General features: G+C 45.6%; 2 long non-coding RNA genes across 2 annotated transcripts in view; one reads left to right on the top strand and one right to left on the bottom strand.

Moving 5' to 3' along the window:
- The window catches only part of LOC142908446 (uncharacterized), a 313,842-nt gene that overhangs the window by 94,202 nt on the left and 195,792 nt on the right, over window positions 1–23,848 (bottom strand). The gene's annotated exons all lie outside the window — the stretch shown is intronic.
- LOC116957735 (uncharacterized) lies at window positions 7,116–23,565 on the top strand. Its single transcript, XR_012931770.1, has 4 exons — window positions 7,116–7,258; window positions 18,350–18,735; window positions 20,704–20,766; window positions 20,988–23,565. It is a non-coding gene; the product is annotated as an uncharacterized LOC116957735 (long non-coding RNA).

The raw sequence follows: 23,848 nt of genomic DNA, 5'->3' as shown, positions 1-23,848 counted from the left end.
TGATGGTGGTGTTAACGATAGCGGTGATTTTGGTGGTTGTAATGGTGGTATTGATGGTGGTAATGGTGGTTGACTATTACCCCTCTCGTGTCCTTACTTCCACCACCAGGTTTAAGAATCTGCTGGTGTCTGTGCTGGAGGTGGACGTCTGGATATCTGTGCGGTCTGGAGCGGTGGACAATAGACTCCTGCAGCTCAACCAGGTGGACGCACTGGGCAGGGGGCAATATGGTGGTGGCCTTAGAGACCCACTTACTCCCACAGAGAGCCATAGACTCACTCACAGAGTACACTCACACAGAGAGCCAAAGTCTCACTGACACAGAGCCATAGGCTCACTCACATGGAGACACATAGACTCACTCACACAGAGAACCATTGATTAACTCATTGTTTTTTTCGGTAAAGTGACGTATGTAGAAATACCATAAAATAATATTAAAATAAATCAAGCACGACGTTTCGACCGCAACACAAGCGATCTTCATCAGGTGTAAAAACAAATAGCACATAGGGTGACATCAATGCAACACATAGAGAGCGTTAAACTGCACGGAGGTAAATACAACAAGAAGATGAGAGACGAGAATTCAAAAAACCTAAGAAAAATTTACGTGATGCAATACCAGTCGGCCAACGACACAGTTAGACACTTGCCTGGCAGACCACGAATTTCAGAAGAGTGCTAAATTTCGTGTTCATCCTCTGGGTTGAACATACCAGCATAGACAGAGTGAACAAATACGAGGTATAAGATAGCAGAAATACATATACAGGGACACAAGAGGTAAGAAGAGGAAAGACGGACAGAGAAGCAAGAAAAAAGGGGCCGGAGGGATGAACAGAGGCTTAAAATAAGTAGCAGAGGTGGGGGGAGGGGCCGAAGAAAGCAAGGGGCACGGCAGCAGCAGAAGAGGGGGGAGGGGCAGGAAAATGTAAGGGGGCGCAATTAGTTTAGTACAGAATTGTAAAGGTAACTTCCCCGTAGAAGTGTGTTAATAAAGAATTAAAGCTTTCGTGACTGCATAAATTACTCATTGTTTTTTTCAGTAAAGTCACGTATGTAGAAATACCATAAAATTATATTAAAATAAATCCATCACGACGTTTCTACCGCAACACAAGCGATCTTGTGTTGCAAGATCTTTACGTAGGTAAAACAAATTTAAATAAAAGAAACAATTAAAACACGACGTTTCGGAGGCAGTAGATAAAAGGAAAAGGGGAGGCAGTAGATAAAAGGAAAATCGAAAAGTTCAGAAATAATATGTTTAGTATACCACTGCTTGAAATTGCTGTTAGAAATTAGTTAGCGTTTGGTATGATTTAAAACGTCTCTTCAGTGGTTGCTTAATTTGAAACCATCCTCTCAGTTGAAGTAATGCCTGTGTTTGTATTTGTTGTGTAGAGGGTGCGGGGGATGGGTGACTGTGTGTGTGTAGGACTGAGTTAATCCGTCTTTTGTTGTGTAGAGGGAGCGGGGGATGGGTCGCTGTGTGTGTGCGGGGATGAGTTAATCCGTCTTTTGTTGTGTGGAGGGTGTGGGAGATGGGTCACTGTGTGTGTGCAATATAAACGGAAAGAGTATCGGCCAGGATGTGCTGTAAGGGAGCGGTAGAAAAAAGGAAAATAGAAAAGTTTGGAAAGAATGTTTGGTATACCACTGCTTGAAATTGCTGTTAGAAATTAGTTAGTGTTTGGTATGATTCAAAACGTCTTTCCAGTGGTTGCTTAATTTTAAACCATCTTCTCGGTTGAAATTATTCCTGTGTTTGTATATCTGAATGGCTTCTTGGACAAATCTTTGGTGATAACCTGTAGGTTTACAAAGAACCTTGGTATGGGAAAAGACAATCTCATGATCACCCATAGCGTTGTAACAGTGATCAGCCACAGCAGATGAATTCGTTCTGCCGTGTTTCAAATCTGATTTATGCTCACGAATTCAGTCAGAGATATGTCGTTTCGTCCCCCCGATATAACAGTCACCACAGGTACAGCTAAATTTGTAAACTCCGGGGTACTGTAAGTCAGGGTTGACATCCTCTCATCAAAACGTTACACCATAGGGCTCATTGCATTTCAGACCAATACCACTTGACCAGTGAATTAAAATTGGTACGGCTGGCCCTTAGGAGGAACGGATACTCTGACCGTACCATCCGCCAAGCTGTTTCTCCTACCATACAGAAACAACCACCTAATACTCCGATCAAAACCATCACACTACCTTACATAGCAGGCGTTACTAAAAAGATTTCCAAAATTCTAAACAAACACAAGATCCAAGTCCGGTTCAATACAGTACACAAAATACGTGATCTGATCCCATCCGTAAAGGATGTTATCCCTGACTTACAGTACCCTGGAGTTTACAAATTGAGCTGTACCTGTGGTGATTGTTATATCGGGGAGACGAAACGACATATCTCTGACCGAATTCGCGAGCATAAATCAGATTTAAAACACGGCAGAAAGAATTCATCTGCTGTGGCTGATCACTGTTACAACGCTATGGGTGATCATGAGATTGTCTTTTCCGATACCAAGGTTCTTTGTAAACCTACAGGTTATCACCAAAGAGTTGTCCACAAAGCCATTCAGATATACAAACACAGGCATAATTTCAACCGAGAGGATGGTTTAAAATTAAGCAACCACTGGAAAGACGTTTTGAATCATACCAAACACTAACTAATTTCTAACAGCAATTTCAAGCAGTGGTATACCAAACATTCTTTCCAAACTTTTCTATTTTCCTTTTTTCTACTGCTCCTTTACAGCACATCCTGGCCGATACTCTTTCCGTTTATATTGCACACACACAGTGACCCATCTCCCGCACCCTCCACACAACAAAAGACGGATTAACTCATCCCCGCACACACACAGCGACCCATCCCCCGCACCCTCTACACAACAAATACAAACACAGGCATTACTTCAACCGAGAGGATGGTTTCAAATTAAGCAACCACTGAAGAGACGTTTTAAATCATACCAAACGCTAACTTATTTCTAACAGCAATTTCAAGCAGTGGTATACTAACCATTATTTCCGAACTTTTCGATTTTCCTTTTTTCTACCTCCTCCCCTTACAGCACAGCCTGGCAGAGCCTCTTTCCGTTTATATTGCACACACACAGTGACCCATCCCCCGCACCCTCTACACAACAAAAGACGGATTAACTCAGCTCCGCACCCCACTAAAGTCCCTCTACATGGCCCCTCCCACACCCCCCCCCCCCCCACCTGAACCTGTATTTAAGCGCTAGGTTACCAGAGCCTCGCCACTTGGTGCAGCGATTTTGGCTGTGACTGGTCCCACCTGAAGACGGAAGCTTGCGTTGCCTCCAAAACGTCGTGCTTTAATTGTTTATTTTATTTTAATTTGTTTTACCTACGTGACTTTTCCGAATAAAACCAAAGAGTATGATTCCTTGCAGTCACAAAAGCTTCAAATCTAGAATCATCGTTATCCCATTGACTCCCATGCTAAAAGCTAAGCTACGTTTCAGCCCCAACATGTTCCAATCTTGAGCAACTTTATTACGGTGAAAGATACAAATTAATTATGAAATCAAGTGATAAGATATCAAATGTAACACTTACCACACATAAAGAACCACAGTGCTTGCAGGTGCCACAGCTCCCCACACCAACCTCTCTCCCACCCCTCCCCTTTCTGCTGCTGTTGGAGGAGACTTCTTGATGCCACTGCTGGCGTCAGGGCCTGAGGCTGAGGGAACAGCAGAGTAGGCGACACGGGGAGCCGGGCCGCGTCTGCACGTGTGGTGACTCGACACTTCACAACGTGAGTGAGTGTGGGGAATTTGTGGTGCGTGGGGGACAGTGGGTGGTGTGGTCCAGAATATAAACCGCCTGTGTAGGCTACATGGCAGATTTTTTTAATTGGTGCTTAAATGTCTGTGTATGTGTAAGATGGTGTAGTGAGTGTGTGTGCGGTGGGGGTAGGGAGGTCAATGTGTGTGTAATGCAAATGAGTATCTGGGGCGGTGTGTAAACATCACACATTGGGGAGACAAAGGCGGTCCGGCGTGGTTCTGACCACCTACCATTTCATGTACTATGCTGGCCTTCATAAGGGCTCAATAACAGCACTTGCCCACCAGTCTTTGGAGCTACATGGGAGCGCGTCTGCTATGGGTAGCATGGAGCTGCACGAGCGAGACACCGACACAGCGATTCCCATAGCGAGTCACACGATAGGCTCTGGAAAACAATTGTGCTGAAGTGTGTGGCTGGGTGGATGAAGCGAGCACCACCATGGTGTGCTTGGCTTGTATGGTCAGTCGTGACTGATTATTATAATATATTAAGTCACACCCGCGCACCGTGTCATGGCAGTTTCTCTGTTTTTCCTTCATTGCATTTTTTTTCAGAAAATATTTCACTTGCAAAATCGATTGAGATTCAATATCTCATGCGAAAAGGTACCCAGAGAATGTGGCGTTGACCAATTGCACAGTGCTTAGCGCACATCACTACACATCCATGGACTAAATCCAGATGCGAGTGACAAATAAATAAGTCCTGCCCCCCCTCGCTTCACCAACCCACACTAGGCAGCATGGTGAGGTATGGTAAAAAAATAACTCGACCAACAGGGCATGGGATGCCTATTATCCAGCAGGGCTTTACTTTATTATCACATCCACGTTTAATTGTGGATTTGGTTAGTTTTCTTTAGTTGTCTTTGTTGCATACGTAACGAGTCCAACCGAGTCGCAGACCTTGTCTTTAGGAGCAGCACATTTATTAACTGTTAACATAACATACACATAGTGTGGTGACCACCTGACTAACCAAACTACAACGTTAACACCCTCTGTTACGCGATCCCGGTCCGGACCCCAAGCTGGGTCCCAGACCGTATGCCTGGAGGCTTCTTCAGCTTGACGTGGAACTCCTTGCCTCTGCAACACGAAGAACCCCGGGCCCCTCTCAGGGGACCCCCTTATATTCGTCTGGCCTGGGGTGAGCTCCGCCTCTCGTACCGCCCACCTTCCTGATCTTTCTCGCCCTTACCCGAAGGCTCTCGAAAGCTCTTCCCAGACCATGTGACCACCCGTTGGCCCCCTCCACCTGTGGCCCTCCTCCGGTAAAAGCCCATTACATGGCCACAGGTCAATCAGCGTACCATCACCCAATGTTACCCTCACTGAGCTGATGCTCTGTCGCTCCCTCGAGTGGAAGCCCACACAGCGCATGGTGCCATCGCGCTAACCAGCGATCTGCCAAACCCCCACTAGGTTTGGTACTGCACGCCATGTCCGGGGTGTACACGAAGACCGTGCATTTTTCGCCATGGCCTCGCAGGCCCAGCACCACACAGCGACCTTCCCAGTCACTACACCTATATATGACTTGTCGAGATGTTTACTGCTTCATTCTGGTACATTTATTGTTTTCTCAGTGCATTTCAGCACTGGGCGAGTTGGGTGGATATACTGTTTGTCACGTGAGGTTAAACACTAAAAAAAGCGGCCTTCATCAGGTGAAGGGACGAGACTGTCTCGTCCCTTCACCTGATGAAGGCCGCTTGTGTTGTGGCCGAAACGTCGTGAGAATATTATTGTGTTATTTTATTTTATCAATTTATTATTTTATTCTCATTCTACATGACTTTACCGAAAGAACCAAAGAAGATGAATCATTGCAGTCACGAAAGCTTTAAATCGAAATTTAAAACTAAAAAAAATATTTTATATACCACGCAAAGTCCACTGAACTATTAGCCTTTTCATTGAACTGGCCAATGCTTTACCCTGGCTCCTTGGGTCACCAGGTCTTCCCATCATATAACTCCAGCACTCGACAGATTTGTATTTAATTGTACCATGTAAGATCCACTGAGCTATATAGTTGTTTTTCAAAAGCGACCTGGCCACAAATGATAACTCAACAAAGTGGCTTATCACGTGGAAATTTGTAGCAGCCAGATACTTTAAATGCATATTTCTAAACGTGGAGGGAAAAAAACTGGAGGATCCAGAGAAAAACCCACGCCACCACGGGGAGAACATGCAGACTCCAAATATCCAGGCATTGGGGTCAGAATTGAACCCACCACCCAATTTGCAAGTAGCCCGGGGTCAGAAAAATAATAAAACCCAAAGAAAAATAAATTTACGTATAGTAATGATCGTTACACTGCCGCTGTCTACCCAGCCATAAAAAGCTCCACACGGTATGAATACTGCTCGTCTTGAGAATAAACTCGCCCCGTCTTATGAACGTAGAATTATCACCACCAGAACAGGGCTGTAAGCAGGAGATAAGCACTGCCTCAATGTTTATTTTAGGAACAAATAACTTTAGGTTTAAATTTTGATTTAAAGCTTTCGTGACTGCAGTAATTCATATTCTTAGTTTTTTCGGTAAAGTCACGTTGAAGAGAAACAACAAAATAACAAAATATGACCGTTTGAGTTATGGTCGAAACGTCGTGAGAATTTTTTATTGTTTTATATTTATTTTGTTGTTTCTCTTCAACGTGACTTTACCGAAAAAACTAAGAATATAACTTTAGGTTTATTTTAGGAATAATCACTTTCACTTTAGGCATATATAATGTTTCGCAGACTGAATCAGTGCATCACACGAGTTGCGTGCTGCGTGAGGTGAGCACATTGGTGGTTATCATGAAGTGAGCTCACCGACCAATGACAAGTCACCTGGTGAGTAACTCATAATAAAAATAACCAACATTGTCTCAGTACAATGTAAAACAGGCGTGTCTCGCTTAACGAGCGAGATACGTTCCATGAAAAATGCATGATAAGCAAAAGCTCCCATGCTAAAAGCTGAGCGACGTTTCACTCTTGAGGAACTTTATTACCGTGAGAGATAAAAAATAATCTGAAAAAAAATAAAGTAATTAAACATCAAATCTAACACCACACATGAAGAACCAAAGTGCTTGAAGGTGCCACCGCTCCACCCACCCCACCCACCCCACCCACCCCACCACACCCACCCCATCCACCCCACCACACCCACCCCATCCACCCCACCCATCCCACCCCACCCCACCCACCCCACCCACCCCTCCCACCAATCCTCCCCCCCAACGCTCCCCTCAACGCTCCTTTCACTCCTCCCGTCACCCCTCCACCCCTCTCCTTTCTGCTGCGTCAGGGCCAGAGGCTGAGAGCACGGCAGAGGAGGCTACACGGGGAGCTGGGCCGCGTCAGGGGCGAGAGACGCGGGGCGACTCGACACTTCACAGCGTGGGTGAGTGTGGGGAGTTCGTGGTGCATGGGGGACGGTGGGTGGTGTGGTCCAGAATATAAACCACCTGTGTAGGATACACGGGGGATTTTTGATTAGTGCTTAAATGTGCGTGTGTGGAAGACGGTGTAGTGTGTGAGTGTGTGTGCGGTGGGGGGTAGGGAGGTAAATGTGTGTGCAACGCAAATGAGTATCTGGGGCGGTGTGTAAACATCACACATTGGGGAGACAAAGGCGGTCCGGCGTGGTTCTGACCACTTACCATTTCGTGTACTATGCCGGCCTTCATAGGAGCTCAATAACAGCACTTGCCCCACCAGTCTGTGGAGCTCCATGGGGGATGTTTGTGTCGGAGCTCGTGCTGTAGGCATAGACGACGCGCGACCGTGGATCCTCTATAGGGAGCGCTCGTCTGCTGTGGGTCGCATGGAGCTGCACGAGCGGACACCGCCGCAGCGATTCCCATACCGAGTCACGAGATAGGCGCTGGGAAACAATTGCGCTGAAGTGTGTTGCTGGGTGGATGAAGCGAGCACCACCATGGTGTGCTTGCCTTGTATGGTCAGTCGTGTAACTGATTATTATAATATATTAATTCACACCTGTGCACCGTGTCATGGCAGTTTCTCTGTTTTTCCTTCATTGCATTTTTATTTCAGGAATATTTCACCTGCAAAATAGATTGAGTTTGAATATCTCATGCGAAAGGGTGCCCAGGGCATGTGGGGTCGTCCAATTGCACAGTGCTTAGCGCACATCACTACACACCCATGGACTAAATCCAGAGGAGAGTGACAAATGAATCAGTTCTGCCCCCCTCGCTTCACCAATCCGCACTAGTCGGCGTGGTGAAATATGGTAAAAAATCAACACGACCGACAGGGCATAGGGTGCCCATTATCCAGAAGGGCTTTACTTTATTATCACATCCACATCTAATTGTGGATTTGGTTATTTTTCTTTAGTTATCTTTGTTGCATAAATACAACTTGACAAGATATGTACTGCTTCATTCTGGTACATTTACTGTTTTTCAGTGCATTTCAGCACTGGGTGTGTTTGTTGGATTTATTGTTTGTCGATTTTTCATTGAACTGACAAATGGTGTAACCTGGTCCCTTGGGTACCCAGGCCTTCCTATAGTATAACTCCAGGAATCGGCAGATTTTTATTTTATTGTACCAAGTAAGGACCACTGAGCTATATAGCTGTTTTTCAAAAGCAACCTGGCCACAAATCATAGCTCAACGAAGTGGCTTATCACATGGAAATTTGTAGCAGCCAAATACTGTAAACGCATATTTCTAAATGTGGAGGGAAAAAAACTCGAGGATCCAGAGAAAAACCCACGCCACCACGGGGAGAATATGCAAACTCCAAATATCCAGGCGTTGGGGTTGGAATCGAACCCACGATCTCCTGCATTCCAGGCGAAGGGGATAACTTGTTGCCACCACTGAGCCCCTTGTTAATCTGATGTGGTATACTGGTACAGCCCCTGGTGGCCTCGGTCACTTTACTGACCTTTGCACCATTGTGTAGTCGGTTCAATTGAGTCGCAGACATACTCTTTGGAGGCAACAAATTTATTTATACCAACACGAAGGGGTAACTTCCCTTTTACCAGATAACCTATGGTGGTGGACCACCAGGCTATCTGCGCTAACACTCTGGGATAGCTACAATGAGCAGGACTCCAGCTTGAGTCCTGCCCATGTGTTGGTGACTCTTCACGGACGTTGAATGTAGATCTTTCAGAAGACAACAGCAAAGCTGAACCCCGGTCCCTCTGGGGACCCGGTTTATATGCTCAGCGCCATGACTCAGCGCTCACCAAGCCCCACTAGGGCTGGTACTACACCCACATATATGGGGTGTCGGTGATGTAATTACATCGCACGCCGTGCCTCTCAGGCCGGCACTACACAGTGGCATTCCCGATGTCACTACATTACCCCCCCCCCCCCCATTCGTAGCATTCAGCCGTCCTGGCTGTCAACTCCCCCTTAAAACTAACCAAGTGAATAAGTTCTAGATTTGAAGCTTTCGTGACTGCAAGGATCCATACTCTTTGGTTCTATTCGGTAAAGTCACGTAGGTAAAAAATAAAACAACAAAAATCATGACGTTTCGGCCACAACACAAGTGGCCTTCATCAGGTGAAGGGGACCGTACTGTCATGAGGACCAGCACGGAGGGGGGGAGGGGGTGTGAATTGGAACGTAGAGGACCGGCACGGGGTGGGGGGGGAGTTTACAAATGTAGGTGTGAAGTAAAATAAGCTTCTATGAAAGTTTGGTATATCACTATTTGGATAAATACCATTGAAAATTAGTTTAATGTTTGGTATGATTTAGAACATCTTTCCAATGGTTGCTTAAGTGAATAAGGTGAAAAAAAGCGAGTAAAAGTGACTAAACGCTATGTGCGCCGCAATAATTAACAATAACAAATAGCATATAAATAACCAAGCCCACCTATACAATATATACACTAGCTGCAAATGTACAGAACAACACGAGAAAATATAAAACGCGAATGCACGGAATCCCCTCCATCACCAACAACTCCCATCCTCACCGTGTAGCAATAACCATAAGCACAACAAAGGCTAGGTTCAGCCAATAACCGATATGGCCTACTGAGTGTGACAAGCAACTGATGGTGTGGGAGTGTGTGTGCATGGGTGTCACAAAATCCGAAGAGTTTTTGAGCGAGTCCTCGTGGCTGGGCCTCCAGTGGAGGTGGGCTCACTCTCCCTGGAGGTCCCAGGGGGAATATGCAACTGTCCAGTCGAATCCGGCTCCTCACGAAGAGCAGTAGGCCGGGTCAACGGGTTCTCCTCTCCCGAATCAAGTGAAGACAGCGCAGGCGGCGGCTCGGGGGACATCAGGCGTGCGGCACCTGAGGGAGGAAGCACACGACTCCACTGAGGACGAACCTCAATGGGCACACATGCCAGCTCGCCGGACACATCTGTCCCTCGGCGCCCACAGTGTGGAGATGGAACAAACTCACAGGGAGCAATAAAGGGCTTAGGGCAAGAGGAGTGTACAAATCAACTCCGCCGCCCCAAGCGGATCTGGACACACTGCGGTCGAATTACCCGAATCACATCAACCAGCCCTCTCCAGGGTTTGAGCAATTTGGGCGATGTACCCACCAGTACCTGTGGACAGTGCAACCAAGCTCTGTCCCCAGGTGCCCATTCATGTTTTTGAAGTACGGAAGCCCCTCAGCCATTCATTGGCCAATCGGCACGAATCAGAATTTACCCTGGAAGTCTCCCGCACTTCGGAAAGCTTTTGAAGGGTACAGCACACGGAGTCAGAGATTTAAGATTTAGCCTTGTTGGGTGCGGCTTGTAACTGAACATGAATCAGGGGGTCGTGTTCTCGCTGACCTGATGACTCAACATGGAGGTCAGAGTCCTGTGCAGCCACCTCAACCATACCATCCATCTGCGGATTGTGCGGTGACATGCGTACTTTCTTGGTTCACAACTAACACACACCTTTTGCAATAATTTTGAAGAAAATGTTTTGCCCTGATTGTTCAGAAGACGTTCGGGAGCACTCTTGTCCATTATGTAGTGGGTAATAAACTGGAGGAAGCTTACTCTGAGGCAACACATTTATTATAACATTAACAGGTTATTACACAATGGGGTAATGGCCCCTTTCACCCGATACTCTATGGAGGTAGTCCCTCCAGACTAGCTTGCCTCTCACTGGCTATCACGACATCTATACTGCTGGGGCTTGAGTCTTCCCTTGAGTCTTCACTGGTTATCAGCTGGAGCTTTCACTGGTACAAGCTCGAGCCGACCCTAGCCAGGGGTTCGGCTCTGCCCATTGGGCTCTACTCTTCAGGGCTCCAGGATGCTCTTCAGTCTTCGGCCGGACAACAACTGCTGGGACCGCTCAGGGACCTGACTTATATATAGGCTCCTGGCTCACTCCGCCCCTGGCCACGCCTTCCTTCTAGGACCGTCTCCGAGGATCTGGAGAATGACATCATCTCCCCAGCCCCCTTCCCGGGATCTGGGGTCCCGACCGTTGGTCACGATGCTCCCCCAGGGATTGCCTTGGCCAATGGGCCGTCATCATTAATCCAGCAGGTTCAGCCTCCCCTCTGCTCCCTACTGACACAAGCTAGTACTGCCGGCTATGATTAGTGGCGATCATGTTCAACCATGCCACTACAATTACATAGCCATTGAGGAATGCCTCAGTGATCTTTGCCGCCAACTGTTTGGGAAGCGGCCAGGCCACAGGCCATCATGAGAAATACTCGACTCCCACCAGAAAATATTTATTCCCACGAGCGGCTTCTACCGCGTGTACTGCACACACCCCTTCAACAAATTAGCAGCATCCTCAGCCATGCCAGGCCAGAAGAAATCCGACTTACGTGTGGCCAATGCTAGTTTATGCACACCCAAGTGCAACAGACGCTCGTGCACCGCCCAAATGACCTTACCCCGCAGGGCGGTGGGCACAACAATGTTGGAACATCGCATCTCTCCGTCCCAATGCATGAGCAATCCACCTCTGAGAATGAAAGAGGCGACACCCCATCGATCCTCGCCCCCATCAGTCTCTCTGACATGGCATCGCAATTTAAGCAGGGAAGCATCCTCAACCTGGAGGCGCCCCCATTCTTCGTGGTCCAATCCAATGACAGCATCACGCGCCACTGGATCCCCAGCTCCCTCAGATGTTACAACCTCGGCCGATGCCGTAAGGGTAGGGGGCGAGTGTTCGTTGCGCGGCTTACAGCGACCGGAGCCCGAAAAACTTGCGCAACTCTCGTTCGTGGGTAATCGCGAGAGGGCGTCCGCGTTCGTGTGATGGGAGCCTTTGCGATAGGTAACCTGAAAAGAGTAGTCCTGGAGGACCTCCAACCAGCGTGAAAGTTCGCCAGATGGCTGGTCAACCTGCAGCGCGTACTGCAGCGCCGCGTGGTCCGAGCGCACCTCAAAGTCTCTCCCATACAAATATGGAAGATACTGTTGCAAGAAAAACACGATAGCTAACAGTTATCAGCGTGTGACACAGTACCGCTGTTCAGCCGGAGACAGCACTCTGCTTCCTTATGCGATAACACTCTCGATGCCATTGACAACTTGAGACAGAACAGCTCCAATGCCAGTGTTACTAGCATCTGTATCAAGGACAAATGGCAAGGAAAAGTCGGGGTAGTGGAGGGGAGGGGCGTTCACCAAGCCATCTTGGAGTGCAACAAATGCGGCCTCCTCATGGGTGGTGCCGATGTCACAAGTCGAGGAGACTGAAGTGCTGTGACAAAAGGGCCATTGCCTGAATCGTCTCTTACTATAAACATTTCATTTCAAAGCGGTGTTATCGAAGAAGTTTTTTTGGAAGATAAATAACATCGCGATGGGGGGAGGGGGAGATAGCGGGATTGAGGGGAAGCGATTAGGGGGGTTATAGAGGTGGGTGTTGAGTAAAATAGTATCAGTGTCTTGTGCTCGAGCCTAGGGGCTATGCCAAGGGGCTAGGACATTGAGAACACGGATTCGAATGAACGTCTCATCTTGCCACATGCTTTTTTTACTATCTCCATCAATAACAAAATCAATCTACAAAGCAACGCTGCTTCTAAAATGGGTATAGTACTCTGAAGCATGTAAAAATGGTAATGTACTGTCAATCGTATTTTAACAGGAGCATTGTCTCTTTAAAGGTCACGGTTTTTGTTGTTGACATGAACTCTATTGGCTTCCACCTCCCTGTTCACAGAGATCGTCAATAGAGGCTGAAGTCTGTTACTCGCGCACAGTCAGTCGAGGGAGTGATAGCCCTCACTGTGCCCTTCAGCCCGTGGCGTTGCCTATGGGACTCATTGTCCCGTAACATCCCGAGTTCACAATGTCGATTAAAGCGACACCTTTGTTTAATAACGGTCCATGAAATTAGTGGGACTTTATATAGTGTGACAGTCTTGTCTTTGGTAATACTGTACTCATGTTTGTTTCTGTTGCCTGGTTTTTAATTGGTAAAGCTGTGATCGTGTTTGATCCCTCCACTGGTATCCGATTAATTTCTGCATCAAGCACAATATCCCCTTTGCTGTCTTCAAGTTCCACCATGGACACGCTCCTGCTTGCCTCTCCCATCATCACATTCCCCTCCCAATGTTCTCCTATATCGTCCCTACCATCTCGCTTTACTCCCCTTCACTCATTCTCCGCCCAGCAACCAAGGCTTCCTGTTAGAACTTCTAATCAACCTTTACTCATTCGGAGGTCACTCATTCCCTTTTCTTTTGATGCAATTATTTGGGCCTGTCACTTACCATCCACAGATTTCTCCTGTGATCATCACTGTATGTTCTCTCTTTAGAAATGTAGGCTGAATGTACACCTCCTTGTTCCCAATGATGATTGTATCTCACTGATGTGCACATCACCTTGACAGAGGCTCTTTTTAAAGGCACTCTAATTGATTATTTCTCATTTCACAGCCTCCACTACACTACTCAGCAGATTATACCCCACTTTGTTCGTCAAGACTTGCTTGAGGCTAATATAAGTATGGTCCAACAACTTCTATGACTGACACGGCACGAGTAAGACTGCCTGCAGCCCAACCAAAAAGGCTGCATCATTGAAAGCTGGTTTCAAGCCTGCCCTCCACGTGTGTTAAAAGATCTTACTCACCCATGTGATGATAGTTGAGCCTCTGGGTGTCAGCATTTCTGCTCTGATATTGCAAGTGTTGGATACTAGTGATTTCTTTCATTTTTCTTAGGGTACCTCTCACTTTATACTCAAATGGCTCAATGCAGAAGGTGTAGGGTCTTTTGTTGCTGTGGCTTGCATGAGCTCTTCAAAGGGATATGACGAAGAGCGATTCTGCATTTGGGAGCATAATTACTTCTAGCATGCTAGTTTCCGCCTTCAACTGCTGAGGAGCTTGCCACTGGCATTTGTAATTGCGCAGGAAATATTGAAGTAGGCTCCCCTGAGCTGACTGAAGTTTGCAAAGTCATCCTTTATTTGACTGAGAGTTATTATTCAACTGCTGCAGCTTTTCCATCAGGCCCCCTCTGTTCATGCCAGATCTGAGTTTTGCATTGCCTTCTTAGGCCCTTGTAGCAGTTTTTACGTTTTTTTTGTCAATTAAACACCACGTTTAATCACTAATCCATTCATTTCCAATATTGCAACAGGTTGTTGGGCTGGTCTTGGCGGCGTTGTTTACATAATCTTGAAATTGTCCCAAACTGTTGGTTCCTCATTAGACAGGAGCGTGCATTACCACTGCCCACCTCCACATTACAACCATCCCCACCATAAGAATTATATCCAGTATGAGCTGGAGAAGCTTTTGTTGAACTTCGAGAGTACTACTAAGAAATGGGGTTTACGTTCAGCCCCACATAAAACAAAGCTCCTGCCTGGGTATTCTGTGTCATCGTATTCTCCCATCCCTCCACTCCCCATGAGCAGTGGGGCAGTTTTGGACAGAGCAGAACAATTTTGCATACCTGGAAAGGGTGCATGTGACTACCTCCAGTTTGGCAGCAGAGGTCATGCTCCGAATCGGTTGAACATAATTATCTCAGCTGCGTAACACACTGTGAATGCTGCATTGCCTGTCGCTCCATGTAAAGCTCTGGGTCTTCTCAGACATATATCCTCTCCCTTCTCTACATATGAGAAATTTGGATCCCTTTTAAAGGAACATCCACACTGGTTTTGCATATTCAAGTTGTCTACGATCCACCGTGGGCTTAACAAACTAGATTATGTGAGCAGCTTAGATCCTTGAATGATCTGGACAAATGCCCATCAGTGAGATACTAAGGCAGGTGAGGCAGCATTGGCTGGGTCATGTAGCCCAAATGCCCAGTCACTGTGTACCCAAACATCTTCTGTTTGGCCAGATATAAGGGGCTTATCGCTATAGGCAAGAGTTTGACTGCTGTGTAACAGAAGGATGGTGGAGCTGTTTGGGCTTGCCAACAGCTCGACCAGTTGTTTCAAGATCAGCGTCTCTGGAGAAGTTTTGTGAAGGATGTCCGCCTCCAGCAATAACGGAGGGCGGAGGAGTGATGCTCACAACAACGAGCGGAGTGCAGAATGAGTAAAATGCAGCAAGGTGGAACAGTAGGGAGCACAGGTGTTAGATCTGCCAGTCATCCCTGTCACTCAACCCATGACACCTTTATCTATCCTGTAACCTCCTGCCCATGAGCCTTCGACAGTCCACATGACCTCAATGTGCACTTAGCCTGGCACAAACACTTTGTTGACGTCACCAATTTTGAGTGGCGAATGGCTTTTATTGTTATTGTGTTTATGTACCCACCCCTTCATGTGCCGTACTGGCCTTCTTAGGTGCTCGCTAGCAGAACTAATCCCAATAATGTAAAAAACGATATGGGAGATTTTTCTCATTTGTATCTTGTATGTTTGTGTACATCGCCTATGTGTGTTTGTGGCGAGCCATGCTGCACAACAAACTCAGCCACAGTTATCAATAGCACGTGATATCTACACTGGTTTTGGGTCCTCTAGGTTGTGTCTGCATTAAATGAGTGCCTGGTACAATGGGTAATCAGTATAACCTATGAGACAAACGTGGCCAGGTGTGGTGCTGGCCATTTCTACCCCACTTTGCGTGCGGGTCTTCAAAGGGGCTCACTAACAGCACTTGACCCACCAGTCTGTGGAGCTACATGGGGGATGATTGTGTTGAAGCTCGAGCTGTAGGCATAGAAGACGCTCGACAGTTTATCCTCTGTAGGGAGCACGCGTCTGCTGTGTGTAGCGTGGAGCTGCACGATAGTGAAACCAATAGAGTTGTTGCGCCTTGGGCGTAAACATCAATGTATGTCCATTTGCCAGGTGTTATTTTTTTCATTTCCTGTGGAGATGTGTGCTGTATGAGAGAAAAAGCGACTGAGCCCACGCCCTCACCCCCTTCTCCCTATTACATTATCTCCTCGTACTCTTTGACTACTCATAAAATCATACGTATATAGTGACACCCCAGGGATAAATCAATATTGCTTGTTATAGCACATTCTTGTAAAAAGAACGCTGGTTAAGTCAGACTGGCCTGTATATGTACAGTATAGATATTTAGTTTGCAGCAATGCAATACACACAGCTCAATGCACAAAGAGTTAAATGTATAAATATCTCATACTAAAGAATGGATTACTTGGGTTTACAAACATGATGTACAAAACTCGTTATAGTCTCATGCTCTGCATGCTGTTGTAAATGCACGTGGTGCATACTCACTGACCAGATGCTTCGTTATTATTGATACTAATAAAAAATGTTAAATTAAGAATTTTTTTCATTAATTTCTCACGTTAAACAAATATAGGGAGGCGTTCATCCAGCGGTAGAGAGACAATGGCTGCTGATGATGATGTAACGTGCCGCTCATTTTGAAGGATTCCTAAGAGACAGTGCAAGTGGAGATTCAAAGGCATAGGAAGGTGGTTGCACAGACACCTGGACCACTGCTGTCCTGTATAAGTGATTTATTTAACATAATGAACATTACAGTAACATTGACGCTGCCTCATGTGTGTACTTTAAGTTTTGGCTTCCCCACACAAACACACTACCTCCACAAAAGGACATGTTTACTCATTTCTGTGAAGCGTATTCAAGTTTAATTTATTAGGTATAGCCCTGTGAGCCATGCCGCTCTTAAGTCGGGTGCAACCGCAACAAACAAAATATGAATCTACATTGCAGAAAACTATTAAACCACAACCAGACCAAAATAAAGCTACAAAAACAATGTAACAGCAGTAATCATAGGAACTGTGATTTTAAAATTAACAATAAACGATAAACATAACATGTACGACAAAACCTGCAGCCATAGCTGGCAGCACGACACTCTCAGTGTATGATGTGTGAGTGAGTCAGCAGCAGCGTGAGTGAGTGTATGATGTGCGAGTCAACGTATGATGTGCGAGTCAGCGTATGATGATTGAGTCAGTATTAGGTTGAGTGAGTATATGATGAGTGAGTCAGCGCACGATGTGTTAGTCAGCGCATGATGAGTGAGTCAGTGTATGATGTGTGAGCGAGTCAGCGGCAGAGTGAGTGTATGATGTGCGAGTGAGCCAGCACACGATGAGTGAACCTGTGTATGATGAGTGAATGGGTCAGTGGTTGTGCGAGTGTATGATGCGTGAGTGAGTAAGCGCATGATGAGCGAGTCAGTGCATGATGTGTGAGCGAGTCAGTGCATGATGTGTGAGTCAGTGCATGATTTGTGAGTGAGTCAGTGCATGGTGTGAGTGAGTCAGTGTATGATGTATGAGAAAGTCAGTGTCGGCTCCCTCTGCTCGCGCTGTCGCCCCCCCTCCCCCCGGCTCCGTCGCCGCCCCCCCCCCCGGCTCCCCCGGCCCCGTCGGCCCCCTGGCTCCATCGGCTCCCTCCGTCGGCTCCCCCGGCCCCCTCACAAACGGCCCCTAGGCGCTGCTGGGAGCGCGGTATGTGATGTCATACCACTGCTAGACAACTTCAGAGCACCCTCTACCCATACATTGAGAGCATGGGAGTGCCCGCTACATAGGGACTACCCAAGATCAAACCTGGCTCCCACCCTCTAATCGTCACTCAACTAGAGGTGACGCTATCCCGATCATTGCACATTACAACGCAATTTGCCGTCTGCGTGGCATCACGATGGTCGAGGCAGTGAGCACGTGGTGTCACGCAGCTGCTTAATCTGCTAAAACTGTGTGGCGTTTTGAATTAGGTTCACATTTTACTATTTTTTTATCGTAGTGTTGTGTTGATGTGAATGTTCAAATACTTGCACTGAAGAGTGTTTTGAGATGCCTAAAGTGTTTTGATGCACTTTTATTTATTTATATATATTCCAATAACAATTTTAAGCTTTCATTACAATTTAAATAAGTCAATGTATTCACAATCAAATACCTAAAGTCACAATTGTACCTAACCGAGACCTCTCAGATTTTAGTAGCAACATTTTATTTTTTATAATTATTCTTCCCTGTACCTGGATAAAATTACACGACTATGCTTACAGGTGACACGTGGTTTGTTTTCATTTTCTTCAGGTGACTCGATGCATTTGTTGTGATGGCATCAAAAGATCCTGCATATGAGATCATTAAAACCAACAAAGTGAATCTGCAGAAATACCTCCAGGCGAAGTCTTCAGAAGTGCTTGACCATTCCTATCAAACAGGGATAGTCCTGGACAGTGAATACGCGTCTCTTAACAGCGAGAATGACCCCGTTGTGCAAACACGGCCTCTGGTTAACCTGGTGCTCATAAAGGGAGAACAAGTCTGCATGATATTTCTTGAAGATGTGCTCGTGCGACTGAGATCCGAGATCACTCTCTTGGATCAGTGGATCTCACAGCATGAGCAGCAGCTCAACGTGATCGGTGTCGATCTGAGCAGAACTGCGGGTAAAGCCATCCCTGGAGCAGCTTCTCGTGAGTGATGCTAAACTTCACATAGCCATTCACATGTCTCTGGCAAGTTTAGGTGAAGGAATTGCTTTGAACTGAGATTGTCATTTAATATTAGCAAACTGCACCACCCTTGCATGACAACATTCCTCTCAGAAGGAGGACATTTCTATTACATTCCATAGCAGGGAAACTACAATTTATCAGCAATTAGGAGGAAAGGATAGATGGATAATGAAAATGTGTGTAAATATCAAAAACTTACATCCACACTGGACCCCAACATTCATTAATTCGTCATATCCCACACCTCCCTGTCCTTGGAAAAGACGTAAACATGGTGATTTTCTACCTCCTCTTCATACAGACATGGTATTTAAGCTGTAATAATGTAATGACCTATGAAGCTCTCTTTCAAGTGTCAAGCCCAAGATGTTTGGCAATGGCAGCAAACCCATCTGCTGCCATGGTCTCCATGACTTGGTACAATTTGGATTCCACCAAGGCCATGTCATTGAAACTGTTCCCCTATGCAGGACAAATGACCATTTCTGTTAACCTATGGATGCTGCTTCTAGTTCTTGACCTTTGGGCTGCTTTTGACACCACTCCATCCTCTTGAATCTTCATGGCGATGCAAGTGTTGTCTGACAAACTTATTTCCTGGTTCTGCTTCAACCCCTGGAATTGATTCATATTTTTCCATGCAAGCACTGTCTTCTGTTCACAAGCCCTAATTCTGTGGTGTTCCACATGGCGCAGTCCTGTGCCATCTTTTCTTCTCAGTACAATCTCCTCGTTTTGAGAAAAAAAAATACGTATTTATTATCGACTATCACTGCTATTTCTAATGACACCCAGCCTGATATTGCCATTGAATCATATAACGGAACCTACTTTCCTCTTACACCCTGGCTTGGATTGGTTATAACTTCATCTAAATAAAATGTCAATATTTAAGCCCTCATGGTTTGTAAAAAGTCCACTCTAACTCATGACTCCAAGTATATTATGATGGAGAGATTAAAATAACACCAAAGTTATGAGCCATTGAGTTAGATGTTACCTTGAAAAGCTGTGATGAAAGATGTCAAGCAAATCTGTCATTAGGGAAATCTCCACTCTCCCCAATCTAGGGGATGCCACAGTGCTTGCTGATGATGCAGTAGCCAGGTTAGTTGAAGTTCAAGTGAACCTACGATGCATCACGTGGGATGCTATGAGTTCTGTGATTCATGTGGCTGTTATTATGGAGGTGCAAGCACAATGGCGGAGCCAGGATTTTCAGGTAGGGAGGTAACTCCTCCAGCAATAAAAAAAAAATGATAGGAGTTATTAAATAAGGACTTGTCCCTTGCTTTTTATTCGGCGCTTGTGCGGCGATGGCGCAGCCAAGGATCGAGGGTCGAATTCGAACCGTGTGTGATCGACATCGCGCTCGCTGAAGGTGAATGCCTTCAGGGAAGTCGTGTATTGTATACGCAACTGTGCGCACTTATGTGAATCACTTATAACTGCTTTGCCGTTACTTATTGCCAATTATGGACTCAGACTATTGTCCTATCATCTCATAGAGTCTTTGGCACATAGCAATATGCTACACAGTGGCGGTCGCAAAATGCCGATTTATCGATCGAAATTAAGTATTTCGATCGGATCATTGGGGAGGCACGTGCCACCCCACACCCCCCAACTGGCTCCGCCAGTGTGCAATCACTGCATCTTCTCTGCCTGCAGAGGACCGTGCCTGGTGTACTGCACTCCACCACAGTGTAGCCCCCGTGCTATGTGATGTAGGCCAGCTTGAGATGGGAGAGGAAACACAGCCCCAATACCAGTGAAATATAAAAAGTAAAATTCAACATCCTAAACAACACAAATCAATAATTGTAGAACGAGGCAGGATTGAAATTTACACCCAAATTGAATTAGTTTTTGATAATGCTGATGTAAATCGTAATGCTAAATGTGGTGGTACTTTCTTTTTCACAGGCAAAACAAACGAGACAAGTGGTTGGAACATTTTTGTCATGATGAAAAATATATTTTACAAAGGTACAGTGTTTATAAAACTTGCATTTGTAGAATACACATCGTGAAAACTTCCACGCAATAATTCGTGATGTACATGATGTTGCTGCATTATCCATAGTGAACGAATTCGCTACGCTTTTTTAATTACTTAGTTTATTTTAATCATATTTTTCTGCTATAGGAATGTTTTTTTAGTATAAATGAAACTAATTTGTTTGTTAAATCATTTCTGTTTAATTTAGATAACCCTGGTGAGGATTACAGAGAATTCTTGCTGAAGCTGACATCATTAACACGAGACTGCAACGCACGACCTGGAGAACCTTCAGTGTTTTTGTCAGAGAGGATGGTGAAGCCAATTCTGGTTCCCTACTACCACCAGCAGGAAACCAAGCAGCACGAGTTACTAGCGAGAGGCAAGCAGCACGAGGAGCTGATGAAGAGAGCACAGAGAGAAGGGATGACTTACAATAATCTCTTTGATCTCATTGGAAAAGAAACACACCCCCGACTGGTTTTTGTAGTTGGGACTCCAGGCAGCGGTAAAACCATGTTGAGCAAATTCATTGTGCACAGCCTGCTGTCAGGTGAGAGAGTGTTTGCACGACGCTTTGAGCACATCGTGCTCATAACGTTCAGGGAGATAAATGATGTTGGAGAGGTGTCACTCGCAGAGCTGTTTTCTGTGCTGCACTCATGTTTGGGAAAAAAAGCGGATGAGGTTTACGCAAACCAAGAGGGAACCCTTTTTGTTATGGATGGGTTGGATGAGTTTGGAAAGTGCCTTCACTATGCCAATGCTTGCACTGATCCACGTAAGACGGCAACAGTAGAAGGCATCATTGCTGCACTAGTGAATGGAAACCTCTTGCCCAAGGCCTCGGTCTTGATAACGACCAGACCTATTGCCATGGCGCAGCTGAGTGGAGTGAATGTTGATCGAGCTGTTGAAATTGCTGGGTTTTCCCATGAGGATAAAATAGAATTTTTACGCAATTTTTACAAAGATAGGAATCTAGCAGAAAGAGTACTCAAGCTCCTGCAGGAAAATGAAACAGTGAATACATTGTCCCAGAACCCTTCATTCTGTCATATAGCAGCCATTACACTGAAGGAACATTTACAAAAGTCTGATTCTGAGATTATCCTCAAATCAATGACCGACCTCTTCACACAATACGTGTTTGGGCTCGTAGAACACCATGGACGTGGCAGCCACGGAGCCAAGGAAATTTTATTGTCTCTTGCAAATATGGCTCTGAAAGGGGTTCAGCAAAACATCCAGGTGTTCAGCCAAAAAGATCTAGAAGAGTGTGTTGTTAGTTCTTCTGAACTAGGAAGTACATTCATCAACAAAGTGTTCACATGTGAGGGCATTAAACAAGGGAGTTGTTTTGATTTAAAGCTTTCGTGACTGCAGTAATTCATATTCTTAGTTCTTTCGGTAAAGTCACGTTTTATTATTTTGTTGTTTCCCTTCAACGTGACTTTACCGAAAGAACTAAGAATAAGGGAGTTGTTATTCGTTTTCACACTTAACAATCCAGGAATTCTTTGCAGCAATAGCCATGCATTTGACACATTCAACACGGCCAGTGAGTGACATAATCAAAGCTATTGAGGACAGCAAAGATGGGAGGTTTGATGTGTTTCAGAGGTTTTTTTGTGGACTAGCATCAAGCACTCCATGGATGTTCTTTGAGGGTATCTTGGATCCTCCATCTGCAGATTCTCAAAAGGAAATAATCGAGTGGCTCAATCACAGCATGGGAAATCAGAAGGTTGACAAACACAGGCTCATCAGTCTCCTGCACTGTGTGCACGAGCTGCACGACCGCAAGTCCATGAGTGATGCCACTCGGTCCATGACTGAGATAGACCTGTCATTCACAAGGTTGTCCCTGCCAGACTGCGCTGCCATCACCTCGATCCTGCTGCATCGAGAGGAACCTGTGGAGACACTCAACCTGTTTGACTGCGGCATTGGCACCGAGGAAATGAAGAGGCTTCAGCCTGGACTGCACAGATGTAAAGAGCTAGTGTGAGACTTGCACACCTCGCATTCACTACTTCACAAATTGTGTGTGCATATGTTCGTGTGTGTAATGTTTGTAGACCCCTTCATTTCATGTCCTCGCCTTCCATACTCGAGGTAACTTATTTCACGTATGTGTATAAATATATTTAGGCTCGCTGGTCTCGTCATGAAATTGCAATGAAAAAGCACCAGAGGAGGCAGCTATAACTGAGGGGGACGTGTCTAACACGCACCCCTCAGTGAGGCCACGCCCCCCTCCGTGAGGCCACGCCCTCTATGTGAATCTGGCTCTGACACTAGCCAGTGCCTCCCCAGCCATTGACCTCACCGCACATCACTGGTGCGTACATAGAGGTGTGTATCACACAACATGCACATATCCTAGCCACTTTACGTATGACTTCGATAGTCACCCTATATCTGTTTAAAATGTATGTATTTTAACTTTCAATTGGTGTGTCTGCTGCAGACATCGTGCTGCTCGCAGCAGACATCGCGGCTATCGCGATTGTCACCTGAAGACGGGCGCTTGTGTTGCAACTGTAACGTGATTTATTTTGTTTAATTAATGATTGTTTCATATTTTTGGTTCTTTCGGTAAAGTCACGTAGAAGGGAAATAATAAAATAATAAAAATTTCACTTAAATTCTCACGACATTTCGTCGTGAGAATTTTCCCGAAATAACCAAGAATACGAATCCCTGCAGTCACGAAAGCTTTAAATCGAAATTTAATGATTGTGGAATGTTCATTTCTTGCATTAAAGTTGTTTTTGCTCTGATTTCTCTTTGCTTCATTGCTCTAATTTATTAGTTTTATTTTTTGGTGTCAGGTCACACTTGCAAATTAGGCTATCCAGGTAAAAAAACCAGGTTAAAAAATACACCTGATATTTCAAATTTCTATGGCAACATATATCTATATACCGAATAACAGCACTTCAACAGCCTCGGAATGCTTAACAATGTATCAATAAATTTCGATTTAAAGCTTTTGTGACTGCAGGGATTCATCTTCTTGGTTCTTTTGGTAAAGTCACGTAGAATGGAAAAAAATAATAAAAA

The sequence above is a fragment of the Petromyzon marinus genome (assembly GCF_048934315.1).
Source record: "Petromyzon marinus isolate PM22_M1 ecotype Great Lakes invasive population chromosome 84 unlocalized genomic scaffold, UKy_Petmar_22M1.pri1.0 chr84_unloc.3, whole genome shotgun sequence".
Classification (NCBI taxonomy): domain Eukaryota; kingdom Metazoa; phylum Chordata; class Hyperoartia; order Petromyzontiformes; family Petromyzontidae; genus Petromyzon; species Petromyzon marinus.
Note: the sequence above shows the minus strand (reverse complement) of the source record. Positions and strands in the feature narration are given on the sequence as shown.